Source organism: Camelus dromedarius, chromosome 1 (genome assembly GCF_036321535.1).
Source record: "Camelus dromedarius isolate mCamDro1 chromosome 1, mCamDro1.pat, whole genome shotgun sequence".
NCBI lineage: Eukaryota > Metazoa > Chordata > Mammalia > Artiodactyla > Camelidae > Camelus > Camelus dromedarius.
This window is the reverse complement of record NC_087436.1, coordinates 4,218,890-4,236,631: the sequence shown is the minus strand read 5'-3', so window position 1 is coordinate 4,236,631 and position 17,742 is coordinate 4,218,890. Positions and strand designations below refer to the sequence as shown.

The following is a 17,742-nucleotide window of genomic DNA, read 5'->3' as shown; positions in this document are numbered from 1 at the left end:
CTTATCACAAACACAGGTCTAAGATACTTTTTTTTCAGAGGTTATTCATAAGTCATTTAATTTTAAGTGACTGCCTATTTTTCTGCCTTTGGAAAACTGATAAAGGTGGCTCATGCACAAACCTATTTTTAAAGTGGGTTAATCTTTTTATCGTTATTAAATGAAGATTAAACCACCTCTGAGCAGTTCCTGGAGTTAGCAGATACTTTTCTTTTTGTTACATATGCCCCATAAAATAATTTTGAGACTCTGAAGCTGTAATATGATTGTCCCCCCTATTTAAGAATTACATAATCTGTTGTAAGATGTAAAACTATGGTTGAGAAATAAAAAAGTTGGTGGCACATCCTAACCCAGAAAGTTAAGTTTTTTTTTTCAACCAGTCAGAATCTTCTACACAAATTCAAACTTTTTCGCTGTAGTTTGCATTTAGTGCTGGCACTGATGGATTTGTATTTCCAAGCCCGAGTACTCCCAGAGCCTCCTGCCTGGCTGCTGGGGGGATGCTGGTGGTGGGGTCCAGTGCAGACTCTGAGAATTCCCTTTAAGGCAGACTGGAGGGGCCGGGCTTAGGGAGAGAGTTTGAGACTGCAGCTGCTGCTAACTGTCAGGGTCCCACATCTTGCAGTTTGGACTTCATTAATTCATGTTAACAAACTCCTTTAAAATGCTCATCCCACTCTTTATACCATACTGGTTTTTTAAAAATTGACCAAACAGCAAGCAACAGGAGGCTGTCCCTTGTTTTCTACTTTAAAACGACTGTATCAACATAGTATAAAATTTAAATGTTCAGTTCACTGCAGATTTACAGAGTTGTGCAGTCATCACCACAGTCCCATTTTAGAACATTTTCATCATTCCAAAAAGTTTTTTATCTAGTGTTTTCATATAGTATTTTGAGATTCATCCATGTTATTACCAGGAGAAGTACTTATGTTGCCTTTTGTCATCAAACAGTAATTACTTGGATGGCTTCACTGGATTATGGACTTTTGGAATGTCTCCAGTTTTTGTCTGTTGTCTGTTGTGAATGATTCTGCAGTATACATTCATCTCTAAGTTCTTAGGTAGACATATATTTTCACTTCTCTTGGGTACACAGGGGTAGAGTTGCTGTGGGCAAGTGATGTGTGGGTGTTTTGAGGGGAGGGGATGGTAAATGATTATATTTTAAACCATAATGAGACTGCAGGTTAGCTTATTGAACAAACATGAATACCCTGTGCCCTGGCCACTGTGCGGGCACTGGAGCAGCCTGGGGACCAGACCCGGCCCAGTGCTTGCAGGAGTTTACTCTCAGCGGGGAAGGTGGACTGTCCTGCACACATGATGCTTCAGCTACCCGTAGGTGCTGTGAAGAAAACCAAAATGTGATTAAAAGGACAGAGAGTGGAAAGGGGAGGGCATGATTTTTTTTTTCTGTAATAAAGTCTTATTCCAATAAATTGTGCAGAAATTCTTTTAGGACAAGCATATCATCTGAAAATCATGACAATTTTGTTTATTTTCATCACTTACACTTTTTTTCTTTTCCTGTCTTAAGAGCAGTGGTGAGAGTGGGCATTGCTGATGTTAAAAGTAAAGCTTTAATTGGATGAGAAGGGCTGTCCATTCTTTTGGTGTTAGTATAGTTTTTCTTATTCATTTTTTATTTTCAAGTTTTTCAAAGTTTTTTAAAATCCTGAATGATTGTTGATTTTCTGCAATGCTTTTTCACTGCTTCTCTGGAAATTTTCATGTGATTTTTCTTCTTTAATCTATTCCAAATTTCAGATAACATTAAAAGGTTTCTCTAATGCTGAATCAGTTTTATGTTCCTGGGGTTAAGCCCAGCGTGGTCGTGAGGGACCATCGCTGTCATCTGCCCCTGGCTTTGGTTTGCTCATAGATGCTCGGGGTTGTCTCCTTGTGTTCATGAATGACGTCGTCCTGTGGTGTTTCCTTTCTCAGGCTCTCCTCTGGTTTTGGTATCAAAATTAGACCATCTTTACAAAATTAGTTAGGAGATGTTCCTTCTTTTTTTGTATACTATTTCTGTTTCTGTAAAATTGGAATGATTGAGTCCTTTAAAGTTTGGTAGAACTTGTTTGTAAAGCAGTCTGAACCTGGATTTTGTTTGTTTTGATGGGAACATGTTAAACTACTGATTCAAAAATTTTTTAACAAATCGTTACTTGATTTTATATTTTCTATTTCTTCTTGATAATTTATATATATTTCTAGGTATTTATTTTACTTGTTTTTACATTTATTGGAGTATTTTTTTGCCACTTCTAATTTCAATTTGACATATTTAAACAAATGCAAAACATACCTTTAAAAAAATAAATTAATAATGTAATTATTGTGCAAATTGTAGAATAGAATATTGTTAGTTCTTTAGAAGTATCTTATCAAATCCCCTTCTAGAGGTGACCGCTATCCTCAGTTTTGTGATAATTGCCCTTTTCTGCTTTTCTCCTTTTTATGTTATACTTTAAATTTTTAAGTTTATTTTTTAACTTTTGACTTTAGTTGAAGTGTAATATATATGCAGAACAGTGCACATATTATAATCTTACAGACTAAACACATGCATGCAAACTAACCAGTGCCCAAATCAGCGCTCAAACCCCAGCACCTTAGAAACCCTCAGCTGGACAAGATGCTCCCACACAGCAATCCCACAAATCCCACAGCAGCGCCTACTTTCATTCCCCTTTTACACACCTTTAACAGGTCCCCCACGAACTTCCTCTCAGCCCATTCCATTTGTGTCCTTGGGATTAAGAGGGAGCTGCCTGCACCACTCCCCAGTCCCCAGGTTGCAGGAATCCCAGGAGACTAGAGGAGGCTCCCTCTGCAACGGGGCAGAGGGGCAGAAAGTCCTGTCTCTCAGGCCCAGGCTCTTCCTCTCTGGTCAGGACACCCAGACTGGAAGCCCTGGCCTGTCATCCGGCCACTGCAGGGAAGCAGAGAGAAGCTCCCCAAAGACCAGGGCTGTCTCCAGGCTGCAGTCTAGAGAACTGGTGAGTGTCCAGAGGCCTGAAAGACACAAAAACAGCTCTCTGTCCCTAGTTTGTTCAGGGATGCAGATGATGATGGGATGCCCCACAGGCCCGTGGCCAGTCAGGGTTGAGAGAAGAGGACAATGCGGGGGTTCCTGGGGACAGTGAGTGTTGGGGACTCCCAGGAGCATCTGAGGACCCCGTGTCAGTGTGGAGGAAGATCTAGTCGGCCACCTGTGGATCCATAGCTTCTGAGACCTCCTCATCCTCCCTCTCAGGACCCCTCTCTGTGGAGTAGGGTAGACATGAATAAGACTACAGTGGCCTGAGAACATTTCCAAACAAAACTGTTTTTATTCACATTTTACACATCCCCCCAAGGTGCTGCTCCCACCCACAGCCACCCAGACCCACCTCCCCCACCCTGTAACTCCCCACTCCCCTCCAACATGGCCCTGTTGGTCCCACCCTCCCCGCCTGCCCTCCCTCCCTGCCCCCTGCATCACCCAAGATCAGCACTGGATGAGGAGGAGCCGCTAAGCTGCCCTGTCGGCCCCCTGGGGGGCTGGCACTGGAGGGCTGGCCTGCTGTTTCCTACTGACTGCAGTGCCTCTTCCTCCTCCTCCTCCTCCCTGCAACAAGTGGGCCACACCTCCTCTTTTCTGGCTGTGAGGGTGAACCAGCGCCAGAGTCAGGCTGGCCTCCCAGAGATCCCGAGGTCAGGCTTGGGCAGGGGCAGCTTCTCAGCAGACACCTGGCCTGCACACAGAGCCCACGTCCTAGACTTGGCAGCTCGTGGAGGAGCTGGGCTGACGCCGATTCTCTGAGGGGAGGGGGCCTGGGGAGCCCCTCGACCTCCAGGGCAGACTAGTCTCAAGGGCTCTGGGGCAGAGCTCTGAGAGGCCAAGATAAAGTCCAGGCTGGGGGGCTCCTCCTTGTCCTCACCAGACACATCCTTTGGTCCTGGGGCCTTCCTAGCAGGAGAGGTCTCTCTGAGATCTGAGGCATCCCTGGGTCCCAGGCTCGGTGCAGTGCACCTTTGACCCTGGGGAGGAGAGAGGGGCTGTCCAGCCCAGGATGGAGGGAAACGCTGATGTCCTGGAGAGAAGAAAGGGTTTGGGCCTGAACGGGCCACTGTCTGTTCGATAACGCCTTATATGTTCCTCAGAATCAATCTCTGGTTGTCTGTCTTCATCTCTGACCCCTAGCTGGGGGCCTTGGTCATGCTTCATGTCATCTTGGCTGACGTCAGACTCACGAGGACTTGAGTCCAAGTGGGTTGCACTGTGACTGGTGGGTGCCTGCACACCCGACTCCTCCTTCAGGTCCAGGAGTTGTTTATGCAGCAGCTGGTGGGAGGGAGGTGGACAGTGACTGGACCCGCATACAGGACTGACGGGGAAGGAGGGCTGGGCAGTGGGATAATGGCACTGGGGGGCAGGAGGGCGGATGTCTCCAGGACTCCAATCAAAGTACAGACACTATAGCAGTCCTGCTGTCCTCCTGGGCCTTATTCCCAGCTGTGTGTCCTTCCCTTCCCTCCAGGCCCCCATCCTCTCCTTCCTGTGGTCCTGCATTGCCCGCAGTCCCTAGTGGGCCCCCCACAATGCCAGGCCTTCCAGGCAGGGGAGGGCCGTATGGGCTTCCTGTTCTGGGGTCCCATTTACTACAGAAAAACGTCTTATTCCAGAAGTTCCCTCCACATTACAGAGAGGCAGCACAACTCATGTGTGGCTTTTTAAGCTATTTAGTTAATTGTTTTTAAGTTGTTTTAAAAAATATAGTCAGTTTGCAATGTTGTGTCAATTTCTATTGTAGAACTTCCATCATACATTGATATACATATATTCGTATTCATATTGTTCACTGTAGGCTACAAGATAGTGAATATAATTCCTTATGCTATACACTATAAACTTGTTTGTATTGTATATACCAGTCAATATTGCAGATCTCGAACTCCCAATTTATCTCTTCCCACTCCCTTCCCCTCATAACTGTAAGTTTATTTTCTTTGTCTGTGAGTGTGTTTCTGTTTTGTAAATAAATTCATTCACATCATTTTTTTTTAAGCTTCCACATATGAGTGATATCATATGGCATTTTTCTTTCTCTTCCTGGTTACTTCACTTGGCCATATAAAAAATTTCATTACGTACTTGTAGATGAGTGAATGCGAAGAACCTATGAGGAACGCACATTTCTTAATCATGAAGCAATTTGGAAGATTAAAGGGGTTGGAGAAAGATATTGAGATACCGAATTGCACACAAGGCAGGTGCCATGGAGGAGGCAAAGAAGCAGGGCAAGTGTTGGCAAAGTGAGGCAACAGTGGGTATACAGGCTATTCAGATAAAACTGAAATCTCTGGTTAGTGCTACAAAGTCAGTCACCTCCTGACTTTATACTTTTCCCTTTATCAGCATATCTTGGTTTTATTCCCAGAAAGAATTAGCTCAGCACACATTCATTAAGTGGCTTATGTAAGCCAGGCACAGTGACAGAAGGGACTGGAGTCTGAAGATGTCAGAAATAATCTGGGGATGTTATTTTAATCTTTGATAATTAAAGCTAAAGTGGTCATTGAGATTTTCTAGCCCATCATTTTCCAAACCATGTGTCTTCGTTTGGATTTTTCCTGAAACAGACCCTGAGACAAAAATCCAAAACTAAGTATTTTATTTGAGAAGTACTATCAACAGTGGCAGGAGATGGAGAAGACAGACAAAGAAGGAAGGTGGACAATTAAGAGTGATGGAGTTAATTATCCTACGGAAACTTTCAGATGACACTGAAAAACTTCTCTTGGATGTTGGTTGAGGCTGATTCCAGGGAGCTAAATTCCATGATAGTCATAGCTTGCAATATAAGCAGGAAAAGTGTGCGTTGGAAGAAAGCACCCCCCCCTCCCCGGCAAAGAAATGTGGGCGATGGGATTCAGGTGTGGGATTGACTTGCATGGAAAGACTAAGGTGAGAAGATATGGACAGGCCAACATGATGATCTTTAAATATGTGTTAAGTAGGTGTTAATTTATAAAAAGTACTTAATAGTCTAAAATATTTTGGAAAAAGCTAGGGTAAATTCCAAGACTTTTATTTTTCTATCATTTGTGATTGTGTAGCTTCAGCATAGAAACACAGTGATATGCTGGAGCTGGCTCTTACCGGTTGGTGAGAGTTAATTGCCAAATATTCAGAAATTGTATGAGTCAGTTATTAAGCTGTTGGTAGCTTGACATTGGGCACTGTGGGAATATTTACACCACAGAAATTGGCAGCTGTCATAAATCAGCCTTCATCACTCCCAGAGCCTGTTTATCAGCACATCATCAAAGTCATGCAGATTTTCTCAAACTATTTAGACCATCAAACTCTTAAATGATGGGAACATTGTATGGCATCAGGCTGCTGTGTGGACTTCACTGACCAAATCCTATTGCTTCTTTTTACAAATGAGGAAAATTAAGTCCATATTGATAGTAATTTGTTCATTAAAAACATTTCCGTTGTACGTAGAAAGGGGTGAAGCAAAGTGGACCCAAATTATGTGGTTTGCAGTTATTAATAACCCTGTTAATAATGTCTTCATTGTTTTTGACAATTTATGTAATAGCTTTTATTCCTTTAGCTTTGTTTCCTGAAACAAGACTTTGGAATATAGAAGTGACCCCAGACAGGCTATTAAACAGCCTTGGTCCTCTCCTCAGAAGGGTCTCTCTGGTAAGATAAGCCCCTTATCCAGTCCTCTATGGAATCTCCAATCATGTAGGAGTTCCTTGAAGGCTAGAGGTTGGCTTAAAAACAAAACAATAAAAATTAAACTGAAAGAGGCATTTCATTAATAACTTTATTAAACATATTGGAGTGTGAACAGACTATCCCTCAAAGAGCACAGACCAAAATGAAGACAGCGGTGCTCTAGATACTCCACCCCAGCCACTCCTTGGTTATAGCCCATTATGATGTCCAGGCTCCCGACACTGACCGGAGCCCTGGAAAATGGAGCTGAGGTCAGAAGAGAAAGAAAAGCTCTGTTATCAGATAGGATCTGCTTCACTCTTTATTTTGAAGTGTGATTTTTTAAGGAAGCTTAATTACACTTTGCATTGTCAATTAGGTAGGTTAGTTGTGAAGCAGAACTTAAGATACTGGAAATAGAAATAAAAACAGTAGTGAATATTTTGAAATCTTTCAGAGTTTATACAGCCCTTTCACCTTTATGATCACCACCAATTGTAAATTTAAAAGTTAACCATGGAGACAAGTAATACAGGTACTCCAGTAATGTCCTTAAACCCAACGAGTTCAAGTAATTTGGGGGGGTTTAATTGAAATATAGTTGTTTTACAATGTTGTGACAGTATAAATTCTAATAATGTTTAAGCTCATGCCTCTGGGAAGGTCACTAACATGTATCTTGTATTTATTTAAGCTTCTGCCTATATTTCCTGTGTACTCAGTTCTGAAGGTTGGCAAATTTCAATACTCACATAGTCTTTCCTGTAGATACTATCTCACAAAATGAGGCTTAGAAAATTTAATTATTTTTCTGCCAATTTGTAGGATGAAGCAGCAGGTTTCAAACCCAGCTTCTGATTCCAAAAGCCTAATGTCACAGTCTCCAGTGTAGATAAGCTTTAGGATGCAAAGCTAAAAATCTAATACCTTGATTTAATTAAAGATCTTCTATAGAATTACTCTGTTGTGCACACTGCAGGAATAAACCTCTCTGGTTCATGCACTAATGTAAAATGTAACTGTGTTTGTAAATTGGCCTCCACCACTCACCAGGAGGTTGGATTTCTACAATACTTTACCTGTGATGTACTTAACAGTCAATTGTAACAAATCTTGGATATCAATTATAAAATCAAGAAAAAAGCTTTTTCAATTTAAATTCTATGTGTGTGTATTTCAGTACAGAGTAATCAATTATATAAAATGACAACAACTGCAATATAGCCAGCTATACATGAGAGCATATGCTTGTTCAGTTAGCATTCAGTGTCACATTCTACATATAAGGAGTCCCTCTGTTTGAACAAATAATTATATAAAAAATATGCTGAGAAAGATCTACACACAAAAAATGTTTTTACATAGGATTTTCCTTTCCATTAAAAATCATGAGATTCCCCCCCCCCCCAATAGGCTTGGAAATCATACATATAAGTTGAAAAATATGAGAGGACAGAACCAGACTTGGTAGAAATTTCCATCAATAAATTGAAAGACACAAAATAAATTCTGACATATTATTGAGTTATAGAAATGACCACTGAAGAAATGGCCAGGGTGCTAGAGAACTAAAAGATGATTTTACTAAAGAGATATTTTCTTTATGAAGTTTTCCTAGAGATACTATTTAATTAGAATTACTATGGCTGAAATTATAGATGAGAAATTGTTTTAATGGTTTATAGTCATTTCATTTTATTTTGGCAAATGAGTGAAATCAGTCCTTTTGGAAAGAGAAAATACAAACCTTTTAATGTATCACCTGGCCATTAGTAAGTTTTCATATTATGAAAGGATGGTATGGTTCAGCTGGCAAAGCAAAAGCTTGGTATCAGAGAGAGCTGTGTTTCCGTGTGAGCTCTATCACTTATTAAATGTGTGATTCTAAAGCTGTTTCAAATTATTTTTGCCAAAATGCAAAATAAAACCAAACAAATAAGTGAATAAATTTAAAAATGCATACTGGCTTCAAAAATTTTACAACCATCAAGTCATTCAAATGTAGAGTCAGAAGGGTCTTGTGGATTACTGAGGAAGCAAACTAGCACTTTGCTGACAGGGCACAGGTGGGCAATGAGGTGGTTTTCTTTCACTCTGTCAGCATCCCATTCCTGTTCCCATTTTAGTATCTTCTCACCGGAAACTGCCGCCTTAGATTCCAAGGACATGTTTTCTTCCTTCATCATCTCCCCTTAGCTGTGAATACTCAAGTGTTTGGAAGAAACAGATTGCATAAGAATAGTACAGTCGATTCCCACAGTAGGTCGGTCATGGATAATGGAGGAGAAACGTGATAATTAGCTTTCTTAAAATCAGGGACTTTAACTTTTTCTTTTTATTCTCCTTTGTGAAAAGGGACAAAAGAGATTTTTAAATTTTACTTACATGTGTTGTGTCTTTGTATATGTGTGTGTGGCTTGTGTGTGTGTGTCACTGTGAAGTAGTTGGATTTTGTCAGGTGACCACTATATAAAAATGAATTATAATCATATAAAGCAGGAGAGTGAGTGAGAAGTTTGACTTGCTTTTTAAAATGTTTTTGATGATTTCATCACTCTTTATTAAAGTTTCCATCTTTGCAATTTCACAGTAAGATAATCAAATACAAAGTTTTAAATACTGAATTTTTCTTTCATATTTTTACAGTGGGGGGAAAGTAGCTGTTAAATGCTGTGAAAGTGCAGTGAAGTCCACAGAAATGGTTTTCCCCACTAAATACTGAGTACTAGCATTTAAACTGCATGAAACTGCAGAGAAACAGTTAAGTTTACAAGTAGTTGTGTTCTGGGTTGTTGACAGTCCCTTTTTTTTTTTTGTTACTTTGTTTTTTCCTTTTTATGAAGTTACTGGTATCTGGTTAGTTTGTAGATTTCAGAATTGGGAAGTATATTTGTAAACCTCAGGAAAGCAAAGAAGAAACTTAATCAGCACACATACATACACACAATTCAAGTTTATTTATAGATTTCTCCAAATTTTTGTCATTTTTCTTGAATTGTAGTTGACAAATTAGTTAAGCCATATAAAACTGTCATTTTTGTAAGTTAAAAATAATAAAAAATTAGAAATTTCATATGATTCAATCAAAAAGTTAAAACACACAGCTGTTTTAAGGATACACCTCAATATATAAGCCATTCTTTTTTTTTCTGATGTATTACTTGTTTTTTATTGAAGTGTTGTTAATTTACAATGCTAGTTTCAGCTGCATAGCAAAGCGATTCAGTTATACATATACATACATTTTTTTTCAGATTCTTTTCCGTTACAGTTCATGATAAGAAATTGAATATAGTTCCCTGTGTTATACAGTAGGTCCTTGTTATTTATCTATTTTATATATAGTAATGTTAATCTGTTAATCCCAATGAGCCTTTCTTTCTGGATGGAGTTCCATAAAACCTGATTAATATAATATATACAATTTCAGGCCATTTTATTTAATTGTAAAACTAGTACTGCTACAACAAATATTTAATGCTTATCATGTGCCAGAATTAGGAAACACTATTTAACAGAGTAGACAATATACCTACTCTCATAAATTTTACTTGCTAGCAGATAAAATTTTAAGATATATAGGTAAAAACTATAAAATAAAATAAAAAGTGGTAAGGACAAAAATAAATCCAGGATGAGGACTTTTTGTGAGAGTGGGATTGCAGTTAAAGGGGGAAGCCTGGGAATGTCTCAAGAAAAAAATGAAACCTTAAGGGAAGGGAAAGGCATGCCATGTCAATGTCTGCAGAGAAACAGCAGCCCTTAGGCACTGCAGGAGGTCAGTGCAGGGGTCAGCGAGGCTGCAGTGCATGCTCAGAGGCACTGATTGCCGGCCACTCAGCTTGTTGCTCCAGGGCCCTCAGCTCCCACTGGGTTTCCTCTTTCAGCTTCTCTCAGTCCTGGACCAGGACCTCCATTGAGAACAGTACCAGCTTTTTCTGCAGGTCACACTCATTACTGAAGTCAGAGACAGTGAGAAATAGACAGGGTCTCAGTTTGTTCACACATGTCCAGTTTGGTTTTGCAGGTTTGGGCTTGTTCTTGAGGGCTCTACTTTTCCTTGCTCACCTTCTTTCCCTTCCAGCATTCTCACTGACTGCCAGCCCTGGTGTCCTGGTGGGACAGTAGGCTCACCATCAGATTCAGAAGTAGTAGCCTTCCATAGACTCCTTCACCAGAGCCCGTAATTGGGAAAGGTCTAATGCCTGAAATAAAGTCCATATTCCCTATCACTAGTACTGGTTTTGCTTCTTTGACTCTAATAAGGACACTATATAATGAAAAAGAATATGAAAAGGAATATATGTATGTATATGTATGACTGAACTATTATGTTGTACACCAGAGATTGACACGTTATAAACTGACTATATTTCATTTTTAAAACTTTCTAAAAAAGACTATTCAAACTTTAACATCTAATAGGCCCCTCAATCATCCATAGGGAGTGAATATAGATAAAAGAGAGAAGGGATCTCAGGGTACTTCCAAGTTTTAAGGTCAGACAATGCAGAGATCCACCAAGGAAACTTAGAAGAGCCAAAATGTGGGGAGAAATTCATGTGAGTATGGGAACCTGAAAAACCGCATGAAACCAACACACAAAGAAAAAGGTGATTTAAGGAAGAGAAAGCAATCATTTGCTTTTTCTCCCCAGGACTGATGAATTACTTCACTGGGAAAATGGACCACAGTGTTTCATCAGAGTTGCTTACCTGCATGAAATAAAGAATGTATAGCAAGTCCAAACTTAGAGCTTTATTCAGTGGTAGAAATTTGTAACATGTATTTTCATGTTACTTTATTGGGTTGGATTGCAATCTGATGTTTGATGCAAAAATCAAATATGTGGTGAACATTTCTCTCCATGTTTCTATGGATATTTCACTGATGTTGAGTATCACCTTGAAATTCTTATTTATTGAGTTCACAGGTCAGTGGAAAAGCTTGCCTAGGATTAAGGAAAAAAAGTGGCTGTATTGAAAAAGCCATCTTCAGTTTCTCTTCTGCTCCTGAGCTCCTTGTTTACTAGTAAATGAAGACCCCAACAACTCAAGCCACATGAAATATCAATAACCATCTGCCAGTTGCTCTTACACATAAGGAGCGGATTCAGAGAGGGAGCTATTATTTCCTGTTCCCCAGATGAGTCACTTAACCTCTCTTTACCCTTTAAATATAGGAATACATTTTTAATTGGCACAGCTTATGGAGCTAATGTAAATATTGGTGAGATGACGTCTGCAAAGCAATCTGAATGTCACACAAGAAAAGATGAAAGCTGATTCTTCCTGTAGGTTTGCAAGAATTAGGGATGAAGATAGTTTTTTTTGGACTGCAGAAGAGAACCAAATGATATATTTTTGCCCAAAGGATTAAGGAATAGGGGCTGTATTCTTTGAGAAATATCTAGTGAATAGCTGATGCTTTCACTGGGCATATACATTATCTTAAAGGTGCACATGGAATCCTTAACGGCCGTAAACCTGAGGATCCGGAGCTTTGGAAACAGCTTTCTTCCTCTTGTGGCTGGTGGCACACGTTATAGCACGCTACCCAGGTACTATGCCTGAGTCATTCTAGTTCTTTCCTTCTGCATCCACCACATTCTGTCCCTCTCCAGATCTTACCTACTCTTTCTCCTCAGCTTCTTGCCGATCACCAACTGCCACATGGATGCTGTTTAACCTCAGACCAACTAGTCTTTCATGTTGGCTAATGTGGTCATCTGCCATCCAATCTCCTGGCCTATAGCCTTGTATTTTTTTATTCCATCCTCAATATGCATGGCGTACACAGTCTACCTTGCCTGGTCCCTGCTTCCTTTATCCCAGTCCTATGCCTGTCACTCCTGAAACAGAACATTTGCTCCACACATGCTGAATTACTCAGTGCTGTTTTGCATGTCTGGCTCTTGAATATTTATTATCTGAGACACCTCTCCATTCTACTCGTGGGGCAGCAGAGTATAACAGACAGAGATTTTTGGCTTGTATTCAAATCCAACTTGCCATTACATGACCTTGGGCAAAATTCTAAACTTTTCTATGGCTCAGTTTGTTACCTGTGAAGTTGAGAAAATGGCACCTACTGTCATGAGTGGTTGTCATGAGGATTAAGTGAGATGATTACTTTTTGTAAAGCGCTTAACACAGTGCTCAGCACCTAGCAAGCAATCGGGAATGCTAACTATTGTTGTTATGTTTTGGCCAATTCCAACTTACACACTGTGTGAATCAAAATTTGCTTATTTCTTTTCTGGGAAACATTTCAACCATCTGTATTCCTCTGACTTCAGGAATTAATCACTTTTATGCTATAATTTTCTACATTGTAGATAATACTGATGATTGAAATGACTTGTTTATGTATCTGTCTAGTTCATGGGACTGTGAAAACATTTATCCAACCTTGTTTCTTGGTCTAGATCCTCACACATAAGAGGTAATTCATAAATATGTATTGAAGGGGTGAATGACGAGTGAGATCAGTGAAAAGTCCAGAGGGATAAGAAAGGAGCCGTCCTCTTTATTCCTGGAGAATATGTATGTGGTCTCAAAGTCTTTGTGGAAAAAAAATGAACTTTCTGATACATGTGGATGTTCTCTTTTGTGTTCTGGTTTTAATTGTTTATGGAGAACAGCTCTTTTCAGTTTATTCCTGGAGAAACTCCTCCCCTTATTCCAGCTTATTTCTTCATTAGCCCACGGAGCTAAAGTGGTTTATTCAGCCCCTGGCCCAGAGAGCTTGTGGTAGATGCAGCTTAGCACACTCAAGGGGGAAGATTTACATCCCAGTGTGTAGGGAATTTCTCAGTTATTACTCAGGAATGAATATGAGAAGGAAATCAATTATTATTTTTAAGCTGCATTTCCTAACCACAACAATAACAGTAATAGTCTTTGTTATTTGAACATGTTTTAAATTTAAAGTGGATAGCGGGGAAGGGACCCGGGCTTAGAACAACTGTCTGCAGAGGAGGGGGTGGCGCGCCCGAGTGTGAGCAGAATGAGCTCGGAGTGCTCAGGCCCCCGGCAGGCAGCTAGAGTACCGACTCCCAGCTGGAGTCCCCACCCGGCCTTCTAGGGGCGGAGGGTGCATGCGGCAATGGGGAAGCTGAGGCCCAAAGAATTTGGGTACACAGTCACAACGCTGAGTCCCTCCCACACTCTGGCACCGCCACTGTCTCCACCACCCAGAAAAGTCTTTCTCGTCCTTATTTTTCCATTCTGTCCTCCCTGCTTCCTAATAAGCACACAGCCCCAAGACCACCTCTGACTACCTTCAGCCAAGCCCTGCATGCCCGAGGCCCCCGGGCCTGCTGTCCTGGCGCTACCTCTTGCTTCCTCCATCCTGATGCTGCTAACGAGCAGCCTCTGGTTGCTGGGGGCTGGTCCCAGCCTGGTCCTGGCCCCAGAGCTGCTACTGGACCCTTGGCGGGCTCACCGGCTGCTGACACACGTGCTGGGCCACACGGCCCTACCCGGCCTGCTCCTGAGCCCGCTGCTCCTGCCCACGCTGGGCTGGCAGCAAGAATGCCACCTGGGCACACTGAGATTCCTGCACACCTCCGCCCCGCTCACCCTGGCCTCTAGGGTGATGGCTATGCTGCTGGTAGGCCTCGGGGTGTCCAGTGCAGCTGGTGGCTGTGGATACATGCCTGTCCACCTGGCCCTGCTGGTGGGGCAGGGTTACCACCCTAGACGGCCCTGGGGGACACGGCCACCTTGGCTCCTGCCATGACCGCTGCTCACCCTGACACCACTTCTCAGCCCTGAGCCACCTTTCCTGCAGCTCTTCTGTGGCCTCCTTGCTGGCCTGGCTTATGCAGCTGGGGCCTTCTGGTGGTTGGAGCTCTCCGAGTGGTGGCTGCGGACACTGCAGGAGGGTGTCCTATGCAGGGTGCTGGCCACTCCAACTCCTTCCCACCCCAGGCGGCCTGGCTGAGGTGCCTGTCACCCATCCTGCTGGACGCGCAGATGCTGCAGGAAGGGATCCAGGCCGCGCTCCTCGAGGGACCAGCCCAGGGTCCCGAGAGCCCGCTTTAGCTGCCCAGGTCCTCCGTCTCCTCTCCGCGGCTGCAGCAGCTGGAGCGCACGGCTTCCCCACAGAGCAGGCAGTGGTGGCCCTGGCGGCCATAGGCCATGTGGAGAGTGCCATGTCACTGCTGGTCAGCGGGAAGGTGGGCACCCAGGTGCTGGTGACTTGGGAGGGTGGGCCCACTCACCCCAAGGGCCCCAGGCACCCCCAGCACAGGCAGGCCCTCAGGTGAGAAGAGGCCTGGCCTGTGGGCGGGAAGTCTGCTGAGAGTCATGGTGGGGTTCAGGAGTGGCCTCTCCAGCTCCCTGCCCTGGTCCTGTTTAGAGTGAAAACCAGTTCACCTTTCAACCTGGACCTCCTTGGGTGCAAAAATAAATCAAGTGGATATGTATTCAGTTTTCTATAATTAGATCCCCTTGCACAAATTTCTTTATAAATGACATATTAGTGGATCTGTAACATTATTTCTGTAATTTACAAAATGTTAAGTTATTGCCAATTTAAGTAAAAGAACTGCAAATCAATTGCTCACCTGTTTTTAATTCTTACATTTAGTATTTTTACTGTTTCTAAAAATATTTTCTATATGACTTTGGTGCATGCTGAAGGAAATTGCAAAAGCGTATCTCAGATGATAACCGAAAGGCTTAATTAGGAGTTCAGCTTTAGGCATTTTGAAGAATAGTGAATAAGGTTTTCTAAGATATCAATGCTTGACTTTCATGAAGAGTTTTAAAAAGCCATCAGTAATAAGTTTTATTTGATTGCATAATGTAACTCTCCAAGCATTGGAGATATAAATAAGAGTTGAGGGTAGCTTATATCTAGAAGTTTCTTGCTTCTTTCTGACCAGACTTTAGCAGCTTAAAACAGCAAGTTTCTCTTAAAGGGCAGAGAGTTCTGTTTTCATCCTCCAGACCTCTCAGCCTCCACTCAGCTCAGTAAACCATCTTCCCAGAGGGCTGACAGCTCTTCATCATGAATTTCCAGGTGCATAATGCTGTGTATTATTAAAACAGCTTGTCAGAATGTCCTTATAAAAACATGGTAGTGATGCTCAGTTTCCATCCCAGACTGAGTTATAATTAGAGCCACAGGATACAGTCCAGGTGTATTTAAAATCTGAATAGCTAAAGCAGTACAATGGATGGGATGCCAAGTGGGAACGCCGACGTCTCTGCCAAGGAGTGAGGTTGGTTTGTGTTGTTATGTCTCTCTTCTCTTTTCTTTCTAATAAATAAGCTCTGACTTTTATGAACCCAATACTTTCATTTATAAATATGATGATTGGATCATATTAGCTCTAAAATCTTTTATTTTTTTCAGCTATAACATTCTGTACCCCTCTGTTAGTGACATCAGTAAGGCAAAAATTTAGATTCCAACAGTGAACTGAGGGGATTAAGTGGAAGTAAGTGCTTTTAAGCTCCTTAGAGCATGATTAAGATTTGAAAAAAAATCTAGTCATGCTAAACCAGGACAAGAACTCGTAAAATTTAGTGACAAAAAGTACTTTTCTTTTTATACTAGAAAAATACCTTGGATTTCATTTAATACTAATATGTTTACATATATTTATATATACACACATACATACAAGCTATTAAAATGTTCCCACAAAAATATGATACAGTAAATATCTTGCCCCAATCAAAGATTGATTTAAAAAAAAAGATACTATGAAATCAAACATCTGGACTCAAGAGTTTGCTCTGTAATTTGGTAAGCATTGTGTTACGTGTTTTATAAACATTATCTCCCTTAATTCTCATGACAACCACAGAAGTAAGTACTATTATTACTTTAACTTTTCAAGGTGATAGGTAACATATAGGACATGTAAATGATAGTGTTTCTGTAGTAAAATTTGCTTTCCTTTTTTAGTACTATATACTATTTATATATATATATAGTTTTTTAGTACTATATACTATACTAAAATTTTTTAGTATTTTATAACAATTGTATTAATGTTTCATCTGAAACTAAGAAAGAAAGAATATCCTATCATATGCTTTAAGACATAATCACTGCCCTCAGGGATTACATTTAGAAAGATAAATTCTTAGCAAATCACTTGAGAACTATACAACAAAGTGGTTATGTGCTGTATAAAGTCAGACATCTGGGGTGGATGGTGCAGCTTAGTGGCAGAGTGCATGCCTAGCATACACAAGGTCCTGGGTTCAATCCCCAGCACCTACAATCAGTCAATCAATACCTAATTATCCCCCCCCAAATTTAAAGTTAAACCTCTGGATTCACATTCGATCATTTGGTAATCTGATAAATAATAATAGTCCCCTGATGACCATTTTCATTATCTGATTTATATTTTAATTTTGAATATTTTGTTGTAAGCAGTAAATTGTTATTAATAATAAACTTTATTTAGAGATTCATCAAAATGTAGTAATAAGAAGACAGAAAGATTTAAAAAAATTGAATTTCAGATTCTAACTCTGCCACTTATACCCATGTAACTAGGGAAAGAATATGAAGGCATATACTACCCTAATTTACAAATGAGAAACAGCCTGGGAGAGGTGAAACGGAGCAGTATAAATTATAGACGAGTAAGTGTGGAGTTGGAATCTGAAGTCCAGATTTCAAAGGATCTTTCTGTCTTCAAAGTCCCCCTACTTTCTAATTAAACTACAAAGATAGGGGATACAAGATTTTGAAGAACAAAGTTGATCCTCCAAAATTACTGAGGATTTTGTGAGAACTTACCTTGCTGAAGGAAGCCATGAAGTGAGGGATTAATACTTTTTCAATTCTGCAGCATCCAGATCTCTGTCCTCAGCAAAAACAATACATGGCAGTTTTGTCCTAGTGCAGAGTAAAATGCATTTTTTTTTTAAAAAATCCCTGTTCAGGAAATGGAATTAGCAAATGCATAACAGTTTCTTGTACTACTTATTTTTCATCTTCCAAGAAGTGGCCTGTCATACACTGCATAATATTTTTAT

General features: G+C 40.9%; 1 pseudogene; it reads left to right on the top strand.

Annotated features, from left to right (window-relative positions):
* Nucleotides 1-13,837: 13,837 nt before the first annotated feature.
* LOC105102146 (rhomboid domain-containing protein 3-like) lies at nt 13,838-15,179 on the top strand (annotated as a pseudogene).
* Nucleotides 15,180-17,742: the final 2,563 nt, after the last annotated feature.